General features: G+C 36.6%; 1 pseudogene; it reads right to left on the reverse strand.

Annotated features, from left to right (window-relative positions):
• Positions 1–1,843: 1,843 nt before the first annotated feature.
• On the reverse strand, positions 1,844–1,971 carry LOC112651096 (U2 spliceosomal RNA; annotated as a pseudogene).
• Between the last annotated feature and the right edge of the window lie 20,237 nt (positions 1,972–22,208).

Here is a 22,208-nt window from a genome sequence, read left to right on the forward strand (position 1 = left end):
AGTTAATCCACTAGCACACGTTGGGACAGGAAATTTGCTGTCTGTCTGGACTGGTAAGGGAAAAATTCTCCCATGAGAAATTAAAATTATACCTGTTAATAAAATAGTTTATTTTAAAAATATAGTCTATTAATAAAAAATAAATATTATCAATATCATATATCATTAGGGAATCGTAAATTAAAATAAAAATGAGATACCACTACTACATACCTATTAGAATAGCTAAAATTTAAAAAACTAACAGCATCCAATGCTGCAGATAATGCAGAGCAACAGCAATGCCCATTCTCTCTGGAGAGAATGAAAATAGTGAGGACACTTTGGAAGACAGTTTGGTGGCATCTTGTAAAACCAAACATATTCACTCTATGATGCAGCATCACACTCCTTGGTATTTACCGAAATGAGTTGAAAACTCATGTCCACACAAAAGGCTGCATACAAATATTTATTTGTAATTGTCCTAAACTGGAAGCAACCCAGTAGGTGAATGGATAAACAAACTGGCACAGCTAGCTATACAGCAGAGCATTCATTATCAAAACAAAAACAAAAACAAAAAAACAAAACAAAACAAAAAAACGATTGAGCTACAGAAACACATGGAGGAAGCTTAAATGCATATTGCTAAGTGAAAGAAGCCACTTTGGGTAGGCTACATAATAGAGGATTCCAAATACATGACAATTTGGAAAGGGCAAAATGATGGGAAACAGTGAGAAGATCAGTGGTTGCAAGGGATTCCGGGGAAGGGAGGAAAGGAATGAATAAGTGAAGCACAGGTAAACCCATTCTGTATGAAAATGTAATGGCGCATACCTATCATTATGCATCTGTCAAAATCCATAGAACTCTACAAAACAAAGAGTGAAACTTGATGCAGACTATGGATTATAGTAAATGACACTGTACCAATATTGGTTCATTAACTGTAATAAAACTGTTACACTGGTGCAAAATTTTAAAAATAAAACTGTATAATAAGGCTGGAGGTGTGTTATATATGGGACTCTACATACAATCTACTCAATTATTCTATGAATCTAAAATTGAACTAAAAATAAAGTCTATTAATTATTTTTAAACTTAAGAGTAGGCAATTAAGAATAAAATGAGCACATTCAAAAGAATTAAGGGAGTAAAATGGGCTTACATAGATAAAAGTTAAGAAAAGAATAAAAGAGAGGCAAAAAAAAAGTATGGTAAATAGAGAATGCACAATATGATGGTTTAAAGATCTGCAAGTATATCAGCAAGTACATTACCTGCCAACAAAATACAGTCTTCTGTGAAAGAACTAATTTTAAAACTGGAAAAATAAAATGACCTAGTGCTTTGAGAGATTTTTTAAAAAATATCCTGTTATTGGAAGATAGAAAATAAAGATATGGAGAAAAATATAACTGGAAATAGCAAGCAAATGAAAGCTGATACATCATTATCAATATTGGAAAGTAGATTTTTGGGTAAAAGGAGAGTCATGACTTAATGATGAAGGAGCCATTTACTAGGAACACAAAACAAAATTAAATCTATATGTATCTAACAATACAGGCCCAAATATATAAAGCAATCATTGATAACAGGTCAAAGAGAAATTTAATTTGCAATAATGCATGCCTTTCTGTAAGAGTAATTCAATAAATCAGGCAAATGTAGATGATAGGGTCATTAGTGGCTCAGTCAGTTAAGCGTCTGCATTGCCTCAGCTCATGATCTTGGGATGCTGGGATGGAGCCCGCATTGGGCTCTCTGCTCAATGGCATGTGGGCTTCTCCTTCTCTCTCTGCTTCTCCCCGGTCCCCTCCCCCTACCACCTGCTCATGTGCTCTCTCACTCAAATCTCTCTCTCTCAAATAAATAAATAAAATCTTAAAATAAAAAGTAGATGATAGAGTTCAACATTATAAATGATTGGTTTGGTTGCCTGTACTACACTTGATCTCAGCCAAAAGGCCGAGAAGTGATTGCTTTAATTGCTTATAGAAAGAACAGAATGCATTTATAAAATACAAATTCTTCTCAAGAACACATGGAACGTTGATACAAATTGACTATATACTATGTTGTAAATATCTGCATGTCAGTTTCCGTTAGATCAACTTTTTAATAAAAAAGTCCATACAATAGAAAGAGATTGATAGATTTAAAAATAGATTTTAGAAACTACAAGACATGTTTTTAAGCAATTCATAGTTCAAATATGAAATTATATTAATTACATTATATAAAGTTTAAGAAATTAACAAGTATTGGTTAAGTTATTGGTGAGAAATTCTCCCACCACTGATTGGGATGTAAACTGTCAGAGCACTTTGTGTAATGAATAGGCAATATATAAAAAAGATGAAGGTACACATACCCTCTAAGCCAACAAAACCACATTTAAGTTCATACATAGATAAAGTGTCATTCATGTGTAAAAGAACACACATAAAGATAGTTCTGAAGCATTGTTTCTAATAGCAAAAAATACAAAACAATGAAATGTAGTTTATTAATTAATGGATACATAAATAATCATGTACTTATAAAATGGAAAAGCATCAATTGTCAATATTAATGAATTCCCTTGATCAAGTTTACTTTTTTAGATCTTACAAGCCAAGCTATCAGTTGAGGGTATTATATAGGTACTTATGTAGTTCCAGAAAAAATTTCCATGTGGGTGGTTGTTTTTTTTTCTTTTAATTCAAAATATAGTAGTAAAAATTAGGTACTACTTTATTTTATTTTGTAATACAAGTCTACTAATGAGAAAAATAGGACTCCCTTTATGGGGTAAAATTTCATCTAATTGAGGTTCAAAGTTAATGTTTCATATCATCAAATTGATTGCAAATGTTCATTTGAAAAAAAAAACTTTTTCAGTTTGAAGGCTGCACAAAAACAGGTGGTGGATCAGATTTTGGCCCCTGGGCCATTGTTTGCCAACCTCTGAACTGGATCAATGTATCAGCATAACAGTGAGTGTAAACACATCTTGGTACCACTTATGCAAGCTATTTTTTTAAAAAACCAGAACACTGTTATTATTTATGGACATATATAAGTAGTCTAAGTACAAAAAAGCATGAACAGGAGGGTATATACCAATGGTAGGACAGGGTCGGAATGCAATATTTCAGGTTAAACTAATGAATCCAACATTTCAATACTTAGAATGCCTTTCTGGGCTCCAGATGTACACTCCAAAAACTGCCTGCTGGATAGACCAACTGGGGTTGGCCACAGGAATTTGGAATTGGATGTATCCAAAAATAAATGAATCATTTCCCTCTCCCCCACCTCTTCCAGGGCTTCCTGACAAATTATTCTCTTACTGACCCTTTAGGGTTTATCTCAATAAATACCACCACCATCTCTCAGGCTTCTTCAATCTGTCCTTTCCTCCCCAAATGTTACTATTATTTCTCAAATTCAGGTCCTTATCATCATCCTCTCTCTGTGTGTCTCTTTCCATCTCTTTCTCTCCTCTCTTGCTATTACAGTAAAAGCCTCATAACTTTTCTCCATGAGAGAAAGTTTTTTGAAACTTAGATGGAATGGACCCTTTTGTTCCATTTCTTCAAATTCTCTGATGCCTCACCATTCTGGATAAGAAAAAAATTAAAGTCTTTAACAGGTCTTTAGACTCTCTGAATTGATTTTCTTAACTTTTCAATGTTAACATCTTAACCTTTAAATCTTCTAATGCTTAACTTTAACCATTCCACCGCCCCACCTACCGCATACACACAACTTTCCACAATTATGGTCTCTAAACTCCTATGATGACACTGAGAGCTCGGATGCAATGGGAAGTTAATCAAGGAATAAGGAATGTGTTTTGTTTTGTAGAACCAGCAGTTCAAGCCAAGGAGAAGCCCAACTGGGTGTCTCACCTGGGAGCCCCTTATGTGAGCCAGTTTGAGCCAGATGGGAGCTGAGGGTCTACTCTGAAGCCCCCTTGAGCTGACCCAAAGTTACTTTTAGGTGATTATAATACTAAGAGCCCCTCCTACGGGTGGGGTTTTCTGCCATTTTTTTTTAACATACCATGTATGCACAACATGTTGACATGCTAAGTACGTGCAATCGAACCAACAAGTGCCTCTGCAAGCTCCCTGCTCCCACCTCCTGAAGCACTCCCGATGCCCTGAATAAAAGTTTCCTGTACTAACCCAATGAGGAGATGGTGTTTTGAAAGCTCTTTGTCTCCTTACTTGCAACAAGTGATAAAAAGTTACTTGTTTTCAATACTTCCATGTGTTGCCTTCAATTTGATGCACCCCAAGGGGTAAACCCTTTGAGTTTGGTTATAAAACCCCTACCAATATTAATTACATTTTAGAATTATTCCCTAATATATTTTTATTTATTTCAAATACAAGCATCTTTGTACATTTATTGACAAAGACAATATTAAATACATTCAAAATCAGTTTTTAAGATGTAAGAGAATATAAATCTTTTAGTATTAACAGCATACATAAACATCTTTTGTGGTTCTCACTAATATACTAATACTAGCTATACTACAGATAATGTATTTAATAAGAGCAAGGCAATGGTGTCTACGGCCACTTTTGACCCCTTCTTTGTTTTTGTGGATAAATGCTCTGCTTCATTCTTGCTAATAAGAAGGGGATTGATTCAGTGCTTCTGTGGAAGGGCAGCTTCTTCAACTTCCATCCTCTTCTCTCCTAAATCAAGACATAGTTCCAACAATTGTTTCTGTTCTTTCTTTCTTTTAAAAAATATTTATTTATTTTAGAGTGAGAAAGTGAGAGAACACGTGCCCATGCATGTGAGAGCTCGTGGGGAGGGGCATCCTTTTGTAAAAGACATTTACATTTCTAAGGGAAGTCCCATTTGTAAGAATGTCTCTCTCTGTACCTGGAAGAGAAGAATGACTAAATCTCTAGAAACTTATCAATGGAGAAGACAAAGAATTAAGTTTACAAACATCTTTAATATTGTTCACCATGCTTTTCCTGATAACCTCCTATATTCCATCCTCCTCCCAACCACCCCCCTCTTACCTTTTGTCTTTAGCTGGAGATGATATTGAAGATAGTGGCTTAGACCACTTTTTGGAAATTACTCAGTTTTTCTGGGTATCTTCCTCGTATATACAAGAGATTTACATGCTATTAAACTTCTGTTGGTTTTTCTCTTGTTAGTCCATCTTTTATTACAAAAGGTCTTAGCCAAAAACCTAGAAGGGTAAAAGGAGACTTACTTTTCCTCTTCTACATCTCACTTTATAGCAAATTTCTTCCAAATGTTTCCTATGACTCCTCTTTCACCTAGAGCACTGCCCCACTGACATAGCTCTTTCCAAGGTCACCAATGACCTTCACAGATGTAAATCCATCCACTAATTCTTCATCTCGTGATATGTGGCCATCCAACAGACTCTGACAAGGGTGGCCATTCCCTCCTCCTTGACATACTATCTTCACTTGACCCTTGGGAAGCACTCTTTCTCTTCCTTCCAAGCTTACCTTCTGACCCTATGTTTACTTTGCTATTTCATTCTGTTCTCTCAAGACTTCTAAATGGCAGAGTATACCATCCATCACCCAGTCAGACGTAGTATGCATGTAGTTGATCTCATGCACATTCATGGCTTTCTATCCAACTGCTGATGACTTACAAATTTCCATCTCAAGCCTGATCCTCTCAACTGCACTCCAGATAGTTCTAGAAACACTGACTTGATACCCCTACCTCTATGTCTGTTAAGCATCTCAGATTTAGAAGGTCCCAGCCCAACTCCATGTTTCTCTCCTTCATGGCTTCTCCCGCATTTGTCACCATAGTTGTAAAGGACAACTGTAACTCTCCCTTTGTTCAGGCTTAAAGCCATGGAGACAACCAGTCTTCTTTTTTATTTCACAAATCATACCCTATTCATCAATAAATCTTTTTGACTCTACCTTCAAAACATCCTATTTCTGAAATCTGAGCAAGCCACTGACCATCACTGCTGCCACTCTGGTCCTTGCCATCATCACCCTCCCAACATTGTAATATTGAAGTACCCTTCTAGAGATTGTCCCAATTGTCCCCACAGAGTCTGTTGGTCACACAATACTTAGAGTCTTCTACTGTCACAAGGTAAATCGAACTATGCCTCTCTTTTGCTCAAAATACTCCTTGCAGATCCTTGAACGTATCAAGAACATTCCATGCCCTGCCTTTTGTTTGGGATGCTCTTCCTCATAGTATTTGCATGGGTAGCTCCTTCATTTCCTTCATGTTTCTGCTTCTTGGGCCTCTACTGACAGTATATCCTTCTCCACCCACAACATTCCTCACTCCCCTTACTCTGCAAATCATCACCATCTAACCAATGTAAGCACTTGTATGTATAGATTTTTTTTAAGCTATCTATTTGTTTACCGTTTATCTACCACCACGAGAATATAACCTCTCTTGATTGAGGGACTAACTTATTTTGTTGACTGTTATGTTCTCAGAACCTAGAATGACAGACCAGTTGATAGAAAGAGTCTGGCAGATTAAAAAGTGAATGAAGAGTAAATGAATACATGACTGAATAGATTGGTTCTGATTAGCTTCTTATTGTTTTTGACTTGTAGTTTGTCTGTGATGGCTGATTTTATGTGTCAACTTGCTTGAACTGTGGTGTCCAGATGTTCAGTCAAACACCATTCTAGATGTTACCGTGAAGGTTCTTTTTTTCCTTTTTTTTTTTTTTTGATGTGGTTACTGTTTAAATCAGTCGACTTTGAGTAATGCAAATTACCCTCCATAATGTGGGTAGACATCATCCAATCGGTTGAAGATGTTAAGACAAAAGCCTGAGGTAACCCAAGGAAAAGGAAGAAAGAATACTGCCTCTAGGTTTCCCTTAAGCTCTATGGTTTCAGCATCAACTTTTTTAGGGCTCTCCACCCTACGGATTTCAGACTTGCTAGCCTCCACAGTCATGAGAGCCAATTCCTTAAAACCTCTTTTTTTCTCTTTTTTTTATTTATTTATTTTAGAGAGAGCATACACAAGCATGAGAGGGGAGAGGAGTGGAAGGAGACGTGGACTCCCTGCTGAGCAGAACTCTGGGATCATGACCTAGGCCAAGGACAGACACTTAACCAACTGAACCACCCAAGCATCCCAAAACCTCTTTCTTTGTGTCTACACACATATGTATGTATACACACACATATACACACACTCATACACACACATCCTATTGGTTTTATTTCTCTGGAAAACACTGATTAATACAATGCCTGAGGGAAACCTTTTTCTCAGAGTAAAAGCAGACACAGCTCTATGATTTTTCTTTTGTTGATTCCTACTTTCATTAGCAAACATAATTGTATTAAGGTGATAGCAATTGGTCTTAAGTTGTATGTTCTAGTCACTGTTCTAAGATATTTATATCTATTAACTCATTTAATGCCTTCTATAGTCAGTGAAGAATATGCCATTATCCGAGTTTGAATAAGGAAACAGATGCTCAGAGATGTGAACTGTTCAAGTGTTCAAGTCACACAGTTAATGGGTGGCAAAAGTAGAGGAGGGATTCACAGAAAGACTTCTTTGTAGAAACCATCTAGGCCATGTATCCATTTCAGGAGTGTTGGATTAGTTAAAAGCAGACATTATAGTCTGTCCATCTACTTAAATATTATTTAAATTGCATATTTTCACAGTGCCTTGCTATTATAGGAAAGAAAGAGCATCTGCTACATGCTCATGCCAATCCATACATTGTAAGTGACACATGACATGGGAGACACTCATATACAGCTGTATATTAAATATTAGCAAACATTTGTAGATAAAAGGTAGGCAGGAATACAAGTTCTGTTTTGCTCCTGTTCTCAGTGAATTGTGCTGCTCAGCACTGTGCCCCACTTGGAAGATTCCTGCTGTGACCTTGGGGTTCTCTGTCTTCTTAATGGTGCACAGGGGTTTGAAAGAGCAAAATGTGAAAATTAAAATTCTGCACATGAGGATTCAGTTTCACAGACCAATTCTAAACAGTTAACAAAACATGCAACAGTTTCATGGCATAGAGAAACACTCATGTGGCTTTTTCCTGAATAAATAGTTGCCACAGAGTTCCTGAATACCTACCCCCGACCCTAGCAGGCACAGTCTACTAGGGAAGGAAGATTTCTAGATGTTGCAACACTTACTTATTTTTTTTCCATACTCCTCTTCCAAAAATACCTAATTTTGCAATCAGAATTAGATTTGAGACTGGGAATGTGTTACTTTCTTCTAAAGCTTTTTAGTTTATTGTGAGTCAATAATTGTCACACTGGTTTTTTTTGTTGTTGTTGTTGTTGTTGTTTTTTTTACTATGTACTTCATCCCCCATAATAAAATAAAATAGTAAAATGAAATGAAATAAAACAAAAAGTAAAATAAAACAAAAATGAGATTGTCTTGGGAACATTTAAATAAACTTTTCAAAATTTTAAGTAAATATTAATAATTTTTTTAAATTACTTTGCAGATCATTTTAAAGACTACTCCCAAATACAAATGATAAATATACAAATCTATAACATATATATACCAGCATAGCTTTTGGTAGTTTTACCATTGTATTAGTGACAGTTTTGATATTTTTGATATTTAAATGCTTAACCTAAACTAACTAGACACTAATAACTCCCCCCACCCCAAGCATTATGTATAAATACATTAATGGCTCTTAAAACTTAAAATAGTAATAGAAATGTATTGTCTTCTTCACAGAGCCAAATACTCAAAGAAAATATGGACAAGAGGACAACAGCCAAATATATTGCCAATGCTAAAACATTAAAATTAAAGCAGTCATATTTTTCTTTCTTACAACCACAACTCTGTTTGACACCTATTACCGTGACCATTTTTTAAAACTGCGTGACTGGACTGGGCTCACATTTCTCACACCTTTATCTACTTCGTGGCAGGTGTGAAGGAAAGAGTAGAAGACAAGTGTGTGGCTAAAACCAAACTCAATTTTGACTGTCAATTTTGAGAAGGGAAAACAGTGTAAAAATGAAGCTGATTCATTAAATTGAAACCACCTTTTCCCTTCCAATTAAAAGCATCTCCTACCTTCACCCTCTTTCAAGAGTTACCTGCTATATTGCATGGATATAGAATGCAGTTCCTCAGAGTAACACAACTGCCCTGGTCCACTTGTGAGTTTTTAAAAATAAATACAGTATAGTACTATAAATGTATTTTCTCTTCCTTATGATTTTTTTTTAAAGAGAGGGAGAGGATGGGAGGGGCAGAAGGAGAGGGAGAGAGAGAATCTTAAGCAGGCTCCACACTCAGCACAGAGTCATGATCTGAGCCAAAAGGCTCGATCTCACAACCCTAAGATGTGCCAAAATCAAGAGTTGGATGCTTAACTGACTGAGCCACCCAGGTGCCCATTCCTTATGATTTTCTAAATATCACCCTCTAGCTTACTTCATGTAAGAATACAGTATGTCATGCATATAACATACAAAATATATGTTAATCGATTGTTTATGTTATTAGTAAGGCTTCCAGTCAACAGTAGGCAATTAGTAGTTAAGTTCTGGAGGACTCAAAAATTATACATGGGTTTTCTTTTTCTTTTTTTTTAATGCACGGATTTTCAACTGTGCAGGGTGGGAGAGGGTGTCAACATCTCTAACCCCTGCTTAGTTTAAGGGTCAATTGTATTCTCACTTTGTTTTCAGATTTCACAGAATCAGTGAAAGTACATATAAAAGCATGACCCATATGAAATTGTGTGTTTAAGTGGCATAAAGAGATAAACCTTTTCTTTCTTCAGCAATTCTATATATTATATTTAAGTTACAAAGACACTAAATGCTGAAAAAAATTCCTAAAAGCCAATATTACATAAATAACAACCATAAAATACATTTTTAAAATGTCTGGGTTTAATATAAGATATATATTACTGGAAGCTTACAGTGTGGGATTTCTCACCTCTTGAAATTTGCTCTAAAATTTACTGATTTCCTTACGAGCCAGGTCTTAAAATGATTTAATGACTTCTTTTATGTCCAAGAATCACATACATCATTCTTGAGTTATCACAAATCAGTGCATTTCTATTATAAAGAGGCTTTAGGACACATCATATTTGAGGTAGAAAGCGTCCCTAAATGATACCAAAAGGACAGGAGCAAAATTAACCAGTCATATGTGGTTTAAATGGTAAACCAGTCAAATAAATATATGAATATTTTTAAACTTTAATATACTCACAAACATTTGAAATTACTAAGTTATTTAAAAGTTTGGTATGTTGACACAATCAATGCCTTAAATAATTGCATACCCATTATGCATTTCAATTATTTTCCCGCCAGTACCAAAAGAAGGTATATATGCATGCCTCATTCTATCTTCATGGAAATGCAGGGCTCATGAACAAGCTCTGGAAGATCTGAAGGATGAGGATAGTGAAAGAAAGGATTAAAATCAGACTCGTGGGGAATTAATAGGGCCATGATTTTCTGGACAGGAGAAAGAGACAGTTATTTAAAGGTTTATTCAAAGAGGAAAAATAAACTATTTTGTTGTTATTTACAACTTTAAAAATAAATAATATACCTATATCATCACTATGTTAATGCTAAGCTTATTACTAGGACAAATTGTGTGTATATTTATCTGTGTGTGTGTGCATGTGTATAAAGAAATTAGTCTTTCATCTCTCAAGCATATAATATGCCTTGAAATCATGGATATGGACTAATTTATCACTGAAACTTTTCCTTCTCCCCTTGGTCCAGAGAAGGTGTGACGTGGAAGTTTCTGGAAAATTTCTTTTGACAGAAGCCTGAGTATAACATATTCAAATTCAGTGCTGGGGTGGCAATGTGGATCGAAATGCCCCTCACGGTATAGTTCTGGTGTTGGAATTAAGAGAGTCAACACTCTCACTCAGAACCAAGAATAAGTGAAAATTACATAAAATTGCCATGTTCTATATTGTAAGGTAGTGTAAAAGCATCTGAAACCTTGTAAAACTCTTACATTTTCCCCCCAATGCAGCAGGAGTTTACTTGTGGAAATAGACCTTGGATATGTTCTAATACATTTTGAAAACTGCAAATCTGTGTGAATAATAGAAACCACAGCATGCCTGATCCAGGTGCTACAGAAATGCTAGTGCTTAGTCGTCCTATCAGGGAAAACAATAGCTTGGCCTTTTAATTATTTTATAACTTTTACTTTGATTCCTTGAGAAATAGGTGATATGGAAGGCAGCTAGCGAATGACTCAGTTGTCCCTTAATTCAGCTGGGCCAAGGGAAATGCCAAAGATGACATGACGAAAAGTAGCCGTTCGGTAGTTCCCAAAGTGCATTTTGCTTTCCATCAGTTGGCTGATACCAAGTGAGTGATAATAAGACGTCTTTAGAGGAACATAAATGTCAGTTCTGTGCCTGCTTGTAACCTGAGGAAATGGATGAAAAGGTAGCACACACATCCACACAATTTAAACTTGGTAAAGGAGCTTTGGACGGACTCCCTTGGTTTGTGGTTTCAGGATTCAGGGTACCCGACCACTGAATGTTTCTTTGTGGGTGTTCAGGCAAGCAGAGGCTTATCTGTAGACTCACATCCCCACCCTGTGGCTCTGCTGGACCCATGATGCTGGGTTAGAAATAGTCTCTTACCAGTGAATTGAGCCCTATTTCAACACATGTCCCTTAGAGCAGCATGTTCGATTGCTACCAGGAAAGGGGCTTTCTTACTGAACTTAAATTCTGTAATGAAAAATCCTATTTCTTTTGAAACCTAGTAATTCACCTAAATTATTCTTGAAGCCATCCTGGATATGTAAAAATAAGTAGTCCTACCCTAAGAAGCAAAGCCTCACTAATGTGTGCATTCAACCGTAAGAATTTGTCCAAATGAGAAATAATTCAGATTTAATTTTGTAATATTAACTTTTGCCTTTTCACTGAAGGGAACTGTTGACGTGATAAAGATAGAAAGTGCAGCAAGTACCAAAGATACAGTAAAATAAGGGAGTGAAAGGAGAAAAATATGATTCATAGAATATGATTTTAAACCTCAAACTCAAGTTTAGTTATTAATTTCAAATCTACCCTTAATATCATTCATTTATTCCAAACAGTGATAGCTGAACCTGTGACTAATGTTTTAATCAGAGTTCAAATTAATAATATTTTAGATTGATGTTTCCTATTTCTTTTCATTTTGAGGGGGGTCTTTTTAGAGGCTAACAAATTGCAGTGTGATTAAATTTTCAGAGCTCACTGATATAATGCATCCCTGTAAGTGTCATTTCGTTAGTCTAGTGAACCCATTTGTATTCCTTCATTGTTTATCATAGGACCTAGGAATGAATGCCTCCTCTGTTATCCTGACTTAGATATGGAAGGAAAGAGCTTTACAGTATATTTTCTGATGAAGACTTATACCCCTAAAATGATGTCCTATTCCACAAACCTCCTACAGCTCCCCACCACCAGTCACTAAGATCCTTGTCTGATGACAATCAGAACAAGGTGAAATTAGTGAAAACTGATACAGAGAGGAAGTTGATATGTTCAACAAGTATTGGGCATTAAGGAGGGCTTGTGATGTGATGAGCGCTGGGTGTTAAATGCAACTGATAAGGTATTGAACACTACACCTGAAACTAATGATGTACTATATGTTGGCTAATTGAGTTTAAACGAAAAATTAAAAAATAAAATAAAATCAGTTTTTGTAAGTAGAAAAAAAAATCTGTTATACCCTGCACCATGGTAGCCACCTTCTTTTATTTTTCAAATTGTATTTCAAATTCTTATGAATATAAGCAAAATATAAGTCCTCAACAAGCACCAAAACGTATAGTATTTGAATTCTGATCCCTTTATTTTCCTTCTCCTTTTTTCTGTTACCTCTTGGCCATTTCACAGCTCATTAGCACTATTGACTGAGCCTTAACCAGAGGGGAGGGCAAGAGAAGGAAACTCAACCAGGCTATTTCTGCTCCTTCTATTGTAGCCTTAGGAGGAAAAAGTGGACAGTAGGTTGCTGTACCAAAGTGACAAGAAGGTTTCAGAGCCTATAAAGAAAGAGGTAGCCTATCTTTAGATTCCTTCCTACAAATATGTCTTCCAGATTAGGGGTTCCTGGGTGGCTGAGTTGGTTAGGCATCTGACTTTTAAATGTCATGATCTCAGGGTCCTGGGGTGAGCCCATGTCTGGCTCCTGGCTCAGTGAGGAGTCTGCTTCTTCCTCTTCCTCTCCCTCTGCCCCTCTACCTGGCTTGTGCTCTTTCTCTTACTTTCTCTCTCTCTCTAATAAATAAATAAAATCTTTTTTTTTTAAGAAATAAGTCATACTCAAATAAGCACATGCACACATGTGATTTTCATTTTGAGATAAATAGGAAGCTTTGTTTATCAATTATGAATGATCCGTCGAAGATGCAATCTAGCGTTTATTGAATGCCTATGTGGAATTCCCATATATGTAATCAAATTTGCATAAATCCCTCCATTGCCCTAATCCTCACTACTACTCTATGATAAGGGAAATGCCACTGTACTCCAGAGTTTTCTTTCTCACTTGCAAGGCATCCTTGAGACTTCTTTCTCTTCCATGTCCCTTCCCCATTGTATTGAGTCAATAATCAAGATTTACTGGTTTTTACTTTCTAAATATCTACCTTCTAAATATCTGTCACAGGTGTTTACTTCTTCCCTGACCCTAGGCTAAAACTACAACCTGCCTTCTCAATAGAACTCTTAACTTTGTTCCACCATGTGAACTTTGAAATCTTGAGATTGAGAACATGTTTGGTTTTGCCCCTCAGGATCTAGTATAGGATCTGGTATTTAATAGGGGAAAGAAAGTGGCAGTAGCTACTGCTAATAAATTTAAAAATATATAAGTAGGGAAAATAATTATATTTTTAACACTTTAATTTCTTTCTTTATTATAACAACACACACACAACAACCCCACTGACACTTATTTTTCTATACACAGACTATGTGGAATGTCACTTAGGGACCACAGTGGATAGATCCTGAGACCACTGGTTCCAGATATTACCAAAAAGCATTACCTCCAACCTAATAAAAAAAAAAAAGTCCCATCCATCTGATGAGCTTTGCACAAAACTACTAAACTGGCCTAAAATAAACTGAAACAGGAACCTTCATTTCCAGCAATAGGTCTCTATACTGTGTAGTGGATGATTAACACCTACGGTTTGGGATTAGCCAACTGTGGGATCTAATGGCACTTCCACCACATAGAGTGTACAATCTTAAACAAGTCATTTCAGCTCTCTGAGATTTGGTTATACTTTTGTAATGTTAGAATAAAGATACTTAACTTCCAAGAATTTTGTGGGTTGAAGACAATATTTATATAAAGTGCCGAGCACAGTGCCTAGCATAGAAGAGATGCCCAATAAATTTTAGTTTGAATTTTCAAATAACAATGTCTTTAAGCTATAAAATAATTGGTGCTGGTCTTCCTGGTGAAAGAAAAAAAGGTGCTGTGATTATAGCACATTTTTAGTGCTTCCAAAGGTCATTTGCAACTATTCAATAACCTGCTTAGATACTACCAAGAGGTTGGCAGCACAGCTGTTATTAGTCCCATTTTTTAAAATAAAGAACTAGAGACCCAGATAGTTGTGTGACTTGTACAAGGTCAAAGAGTGAATTAGTAAGTAAACTTGGAAGAGGGCCTTGACCTTAGGATTTCTAATCTGTTTTTAGCTGCCTCCCCGCCAACCACCTCCACCATAGTAAGAATTTAGTTCATTTCAGAGAGACTCAGGTTGTGGGTGTTAATTGTTCAACGTACCAGGGCTTTTTGGAACTGCCAATAATAAGAATATTTTAGATTATGGGGACTATCGTACTATTTCACTATCTGGTTTGTCCAGCTTTTCTGTTTGAGGCTCTGCTTGATTCCATATTTGTTTATTCCTCTACTCATTAAAAGTTGTAAAGTCATGATTATCACAAGACATATGAAAAGATGCAGAAATAGTGTGCCCTGGTGTCAGAGACTCTGCTTCCTTATGTTGTAGCCAAGAATAAATCTGCTAAAAGGTCCAGCAGCCAAGTAGATTGGGGGAAGACCACCATTACAGGTGCCCCCTTCCTAAAGGTATCAGGAATATCCTACCTCCATCTCTAGACTATTAGCTGCCTCCTAGAGATGGGAGGTAAGCCTCAGGTTGTGATAAAGTAATTTTCCTTCTACCAACTGCCCAACCCTATTGCCATAGAAGATCAAATGGAAAGAATCTCAAAACAAAACGAAACAAACCAAAGAAAGAAAAGAAAAGAAAAAAAGAACGACAACAACAAAAAAAAAGCTAGATAGAAATGAGATCCAGAAAATATTTCTGGGTGGTAGCATGTTGAAGTCCAGATGGAAATTTAGCATTAATTTGGCTAACGCTATTTTAGTCACAGCACATTTTCAACTATTTATTTTTGTACTGAGCCTCTCCTAGTAAGGTGGGTATCGAATGGAAATTTTTTTCTAAGGTGGCATTTCAAATAATAACAATAATAATAAAATCCTGGATCAGGAGCAATTTTTCCATTAGATACATAAAGAAGCACAGCAGGGACCTTGAATGGGCCTATATTTTTTGCTAATTTAATCTGTGCATATAAATGACATCTTTCCATGTCTTTCTAAAAGAAGGCTTGTTTTTCCATCGTTTTAAATGATTGGCTCCGACTTTGAGATGCTTGTTTCTTTAGTGTTGATACCCAGATACAAATGCAGTCCTTCTAATTTATACAAGGGGGGGGGGGAAGGAGAGCAGACTATGAGAGAGGAGGATTTTATCCATGCCATGGTTCCATATATAGAAAATTGATTTTCCAACCATACCAAATGATAAAGTCCATCTTTGATATATTCCTGTCTCACTGCTTTCCAGGTCTTAAGGCATCTGATCTCAGGTCAGCTCCCCTTGGAGTGTAATTCAGAACACAGTCCCTTCCCTTTGGAGATCCCATGCCACAGGGCATGGGTATGTTGTTTTTGGCTGGGACAGACCTTATGAAAGAAATTATTCTGCTGCCTCACTGACAGAGTTGGGCATAGGGTACTGAGAAATGGAGCCTCTCCCAGTGGCCCTTTGCCTGGAATTTGTCCTAAAAGCATGAAACTGAGCAGGATTTGTAGCAGACAGATGTGGATAATATATGCACCACCTTTCCATTCTGGTGTCTGTTTGCATGAGAATGAAAAGCTGCAGGATTTGAAGCGTGGCCTTAGGTGATGGTGAGCTGCGAACTCTCAGAGAAACCAGGTTGCAGATCCAATGGGGAAGTTTATTGTGGGGCTGTGGATCCCCCAGCCAAATCAAAAAAGCAATTCCCGTGGTGCCATGTCTGCTAGGGCAAGTTTTCTGAGGATAAGACCTTAAAGATTTTTAGTAGCCCACGAAAAGAACATACGATATAAACAGAGACAGCAGTCAAACCCAGCAGCTGGCCAACAGTTGTTTGCCCTAAAACTTTACCTGAAAACTGGGGATACTTAGCAGGCCACTGGCATGTATTCAAAACCCTCTCTCTGCCATGTATTTCTAAAATGAGAGAGAAATAACTGAGTCAGCATCTTAACCTACAATTACAGAAGGGTCCAAGAGTTTGTTACTTTGGTTCTGTTTTTGCTTGGGATGAGCTTCCAGGAGCAATTAGAGTAAAACATAATCATGACGTGAAAAGAGCCCCCCTCTTGGAACATATGAGTTCTAGTTTCACCCTGTACTGATTTTGAGCAAGTTATTCTACTTCAGTAGGATGGCAGTTCCCTCCTCCATAGAAAGAGAGGATTTAAAGTGATTTCTAGCTTACGTTTTCACTTTAAAACATTGTAACATCACTGATGAAGTGTTGGCCCGTTACAGTGAGCTGAATGTAAAAGAATTAAAAATCAGCACTTTGACCTTCTGTCTGAAGATAAGTGGTCTGAAAGAAGTATACATTATTGATTTTTATATCAATATCAAAATTTATATATGATATTGATTTTATATCAATATCAAAAATTAATATATATACATTTTTTAAAAGATTGTATTTATTTATCCATGAGAGACACACACACACACACACACACACACACACACACACACAAACAGGCAGAGGGAGAAGCAGGATCCCTGAGGGGAGCTCAATGCGGGACTTGATCCCAGGACCCCAGGATCACAACCTGAGCTGAAGGTAGATGCTGAACCGACTGAGCCACCCAGGTGCCCAGATTATATTTTTAAAACACTTATTTTGTTTTTCTCCCTGGAATTTTTTTTTCTCTCCCTGGAATTTAAGCTGGAGGTGAAACCTGGATTTGAGGTGACCTCCAACTACTAGTACCCCTTCCTGTAAGCCAAGAACTGCCCTTTTCATCTGGAACATGGTACTGAGGTTAGCTCTCTGCATGGAGCACGAGTCAGCAAACTATGGCCCCCAGGAGGAATCTGTCCCAGACAACCTGTTTCGTAGGACCAAAAGTTAAGAACGATATTCTCTCTGTTTTTAAGTGTTGGAAAAAAAATCCAAAGATGAATGCTATATCAGAACATGTAAAAATTACATGAAATTAAAGTTTCATCGTTCACAGGGTTTTAATAGAACACAGCCATGCCCATTTGCTTATAATTACCTGTGACTGCTTTCATGCCGTAATGACAGAATTGAGTGTGTGCAATGGAGATCGTGAGCTTACAAAGCCCCAAATATTTATTATCCAACTTATTGCAGAAAACCATGTAGATATTTGCTTATAGAAAGGGCAGGAATGGTCAGAAATATTAGTAAAGATGTGAAAAAGAGAAAGAAAAACCAAGAAAAAACATAAAAAGGAAAATAACCATGATCACTACATTGTAATTCCTATAATGTTAGCAGTATCTTTTTTTTTTAGGAATGATACTACTAACGTTTTCAAAATGTAGCACATGTGTTATTTTGTTTAACCAGGCCAAAAAAAAAATTCATGAGGAAGTAATACAAGTATGTTATTCTCCAGTTTATTGAATGATAACAAGACCCCAAAAGATGCAGTGACTTGTCCAGTCACCCAGTGGCTTAGCCATATGGCTAGGATTAAAATCTAGGTTCCTCAAGACTGATAGCTCTAACTTAGACTGCACATGCTAAAGAAGGCTCATGGAAGGGGAAGGTTCATTTTGGGAAAGTGAAATCAAAGCTTTTTGTTACGACTGAATAGTCATTCTTCCTAATAAATCCATTTAAGACTCTGGGTTGGCCATATTATCTCATGTTTTGGTTCTATTAAAAGTAGCACAAGCACATCCACACATAAATATGTGCAAAACATTTATTTGACTTTAGGAGATTTACATTTATCAAAAAACATGAACACACAAACTGTTTAGTTTAGACGACACTGTATGCATTGCCCACATAACTACTCAGTAATTTTATTATTAGAAATAATGTCTTATAAGGACACCTGGGTGGTTCAGTCGGTTAATTGTCTGCCTTTGGCTCAGGTCATAATTCCAGGGTCATGGGATCAAGTCCCACATCGGGCTCCCTGCTCAGTGGGGAATCTGCTTCTCACTCTTCCTCTCCCTCTGTTAGTGTTCTCTCTCTCTGTCTCAAACAAATAAATAAAATCTCTTTTAAAAATAATAATATAGGGGATCCCTGGGTGGCTCAGCAGTTGAGCATCTGCCTTTGGCTCAGGTCATGATTCTGGAGTCCTGGGATCAGGTCCCATGTCGGGCTCCCTGCATGGAGCCTGCTTCTCCCTCTGCCTGTGTCTCTGCCTCTCTCTGTGAGTCTCTCATGAATGAATAAATAAATAAATAAATCTTTAAAAAAATCAACCACTCTCCTTTAAAACAAAACATTTAAAAAAATTAAAAAGAAACATATGCATCGTTACTATATATAGTGTTATAGTCATATATATATTCAATTTATATATTAATAGGGTCGGTATGGTTATGCATATGTAGATCAATATAATGGAATATATAATGCCATAATATTATTTTTTATAATGCCATATTATTATATATAATGTGGTGTGAAACAGAAAGTATAAGAGAGTCTAGATCTCAAGGTTTTTATCTTATCTTGACCAAAGACCAAATTAAAAAGCTAATGAAATAACCTATATATCTAGTAAATTCCATGAATGCCCCCAACTGTACTCCCCAACTGGTACATTTTGTGAAAAAAAGTAGCCAACAAATACAGCCACTGCCTCTCCCACCTCAGCAATCACCATCAAACCCAAATCCAGAGCAGCTGATACAATTTAGTGGCGCAGGAAGAGACAAACATGTGTGAAAGCAAACCCTGAAAGCCCATTGGATTACACAGTGGAGACTTTTGCGATAAAGGGGACTTAGTTTTACAGCTTTGTTGGGCAGGGGTGGGGAGGGGGAAACAAAAAAAAAAAGAAAGAAAAATCACCCAGGGTCTCTTTGGTTAAGTTATTTTGCAGATTTATTGAAACGTGCACGTGGTAGAAAATGACTTCCAGAAGTCAGAATTTTAGCTAAGCCATACTGTGGCTGCCGGCTCTCATGTGCAAACATGGCCTCATGCTCTGAGGTAACGTGAGGTAACTGTTTACAGGCAGGGAACACTTGACAATGTTAATTGCAGGATGCCTCAGGCCCGGGGTTGGCATTAGCCTCCTGGATCCTCCACTCTGATTAGAAATTTGTGAAATATAACACATCTTGCCAGGCCCATTCACATTTGGGTCAAGCCATTTCTACCAAAGTAAAAAGAGGTGGAGAAATATAATGGAAACACACACACACACACACACACACATGCTCAAAGTGGGTCATGGTAGCCAATGCTGGGTCTACACAAGCTTGCCTGATTAGCTATTTTAACCGATCACGACACTGCAAATGATCAAGTTTGGTTATAGTTGCTCCTGGCTCTTCATCAAATATGCTTTCCCTGTGGTTAGTGTTTGCTGGGGAGCACAGAGCCCTGCTTACTGATAGCTGGGAACACTTTATTAAATACTAATGTACTGATGAGTTTAAGCAGCTTCGCTAATTCCTTGGCTTCCTAATATATAGCCCCAAAGTCAACAAACAGATATTAATATCCAAGCTATGGCTACAAGAATCCAAAAAAGCCCATGAATTTTGTTTAATCCACTTCACCACTTTGATTGAATTCACAGGTGGTTTAGTGAGTCTGGGTAGAAATAGCCGCAAATTTAATTCATAATAAAACAAAACAAATGTCAATTGAACCAGTCCAGTGGGGAAAAGAGAGAAATGCCCTTGTTTGCTCTCAGGCTGCTCTAGAGAGAGATAACTTGGTACAATTTCGTGATGCCTTTCTGGCGCTCTGCGATGCTGGGAACGATGTCTTCTTCCAGTGGAATTTCTCAGCATTTCGTATAATACTCTATTGTGAGTCAGCTATTACTCATGTATAAGCATTGTGTGTTATTTTGCCTTCCCTATTCATTTATAATTTTCTTGAAGTAAGGGACTCTGATGCATTTTTGTATCACATGCGGCAAAATGTCATCCACAGACCAGTTGCTCTAGAAATATGGAATAAAAATAAATTTAAAAATTAATGATTGAGAGGTAAAGTCTCTCACATTTCTTTGGGCTCGTCTGTTGTTGTTAATTCATTCCACACATGCTCATAACAGATATATCCTGTGTTCCTTGTCACTGCAGCGCTACAAATATGAACAGGATACACTCTTTGCCTACAAGAAATGCAGGAGGAATGTAACCTGAGAACAAACATTTTCATGCAATACAAAATATAGTATATCTTATTAGAGAGGTCCAAACCAAAGCCTGTGGTGGAATCCAAAAAGGACTTCATTATTTTATTTATTAATTTGCTCTTTATTTATTAAATGCATGTTCCTTTTAGGCAGGTACTGAGAACACAGTGTTACCAGGGACCAATAATATTACCTACACCTCTGTCGTGTTTGCTATGTTCAATAAGCTATTTTTTTTCAGTACATTACAGGTTTTAACTTAGTAAGTCCTCACAAAGAATTGATGAGGTGGGTATTATTCCTCTCCCTATTTGCCCAATGAGAAAACTGAGGAAAGAGAAATTAAGTAACTTGCTTACTCGGTGTAGGAGCCACAGAGGCACACTGATCAAATAGTTTCTCTTATTGTGGGAAAAATTCCATGGTAAGATCCATGACTGTAGAGAGTTGTACACTGAACCAGTGTAGGCTGAGCTTTACCCTGATATTTTAGGCACTATTTTGAAATCAGCTTATCTCAAATGTATCCTAAACTGGCCAGGATCTTCCAGGTCCAGGAAGTGAGTATGTAATTTAGGATTTGTAAACGTGACCATAATGATAGTGGAACCAGACACAAAAGTACTTATATTAGAAAATAATTCAATATAAAACAAATCGTGCTGGTCTGACCCAAATCCATGTGATCTATAATTAAAATAAAATATAACTGTTAACATACTATCATCTATAATTATAAAATAAGATGTGGGGAGGAAGCTTAATATTTAGGGATGCAAGGTAAATTCTGTGGCATAAGTAAATTTCTCAGAAAAAATTATCAATGTTTCATCTGGCTCTTAAGATACAATACGAAAGGTGATGTTTGTAAATAAATTTATTTAGCTTGTGAGAAGAATAATTTTGATAGCTTTTTTTAGCATAGAATAATCTGAAGAACCACGGTATAAACTTCAGCAATCTCACAAAATTATATCTCTCCTGTAGAATGGAATAAGATAACCAAGATGAATTAATTTTATTTGTAGTATGCATTTTGAGCATGGTACATATTACACAAAATAGAAACTTGAGACTAATTCTTGTTGAGTATGTGTTTTGAATCCTGTGTAATAAATACATAAAGAAAATTTCCATGAGTTGTGAAAATCATTTTCTTCATTTCAACCAGGAGATTTGTTCTTTAAAATGATAATGTGGTGTTAAAAGTTTGATTGCAAAATGGCCTTGCTCTGGGGGCAGCTCCTGTGCTGCCTTGTGGTTTCTGCTGATATAAATTTGATATTTTACAAATGCAGAATATGAAATATATTCCTAACATGTGTTTCATACACTTATAATACACCCAAATGAAAAACAGCATAGGCTTGGAACGTTTCTTGGCTGTGTGCTTAATGCACTGTATCTGGAACATGTTAAATGTTATTATAGAAATAATTGAAACATTTCACACAGTTTCAT

Source organism: Canis lupus, chromosome 9 (genome assembly GCF_003254725.2).
Source record: "Canis lupus dingo isolate Sandy chromosome 9, ASM325472v2, whole genome shotgun sequence".
Classification (NCBI taxonomy): domain Eukaryota; kingdom Metazoa; phylum Chordata; class Mammalia; order Carnivora; family Canidae; genus Canis; species Canis lupus.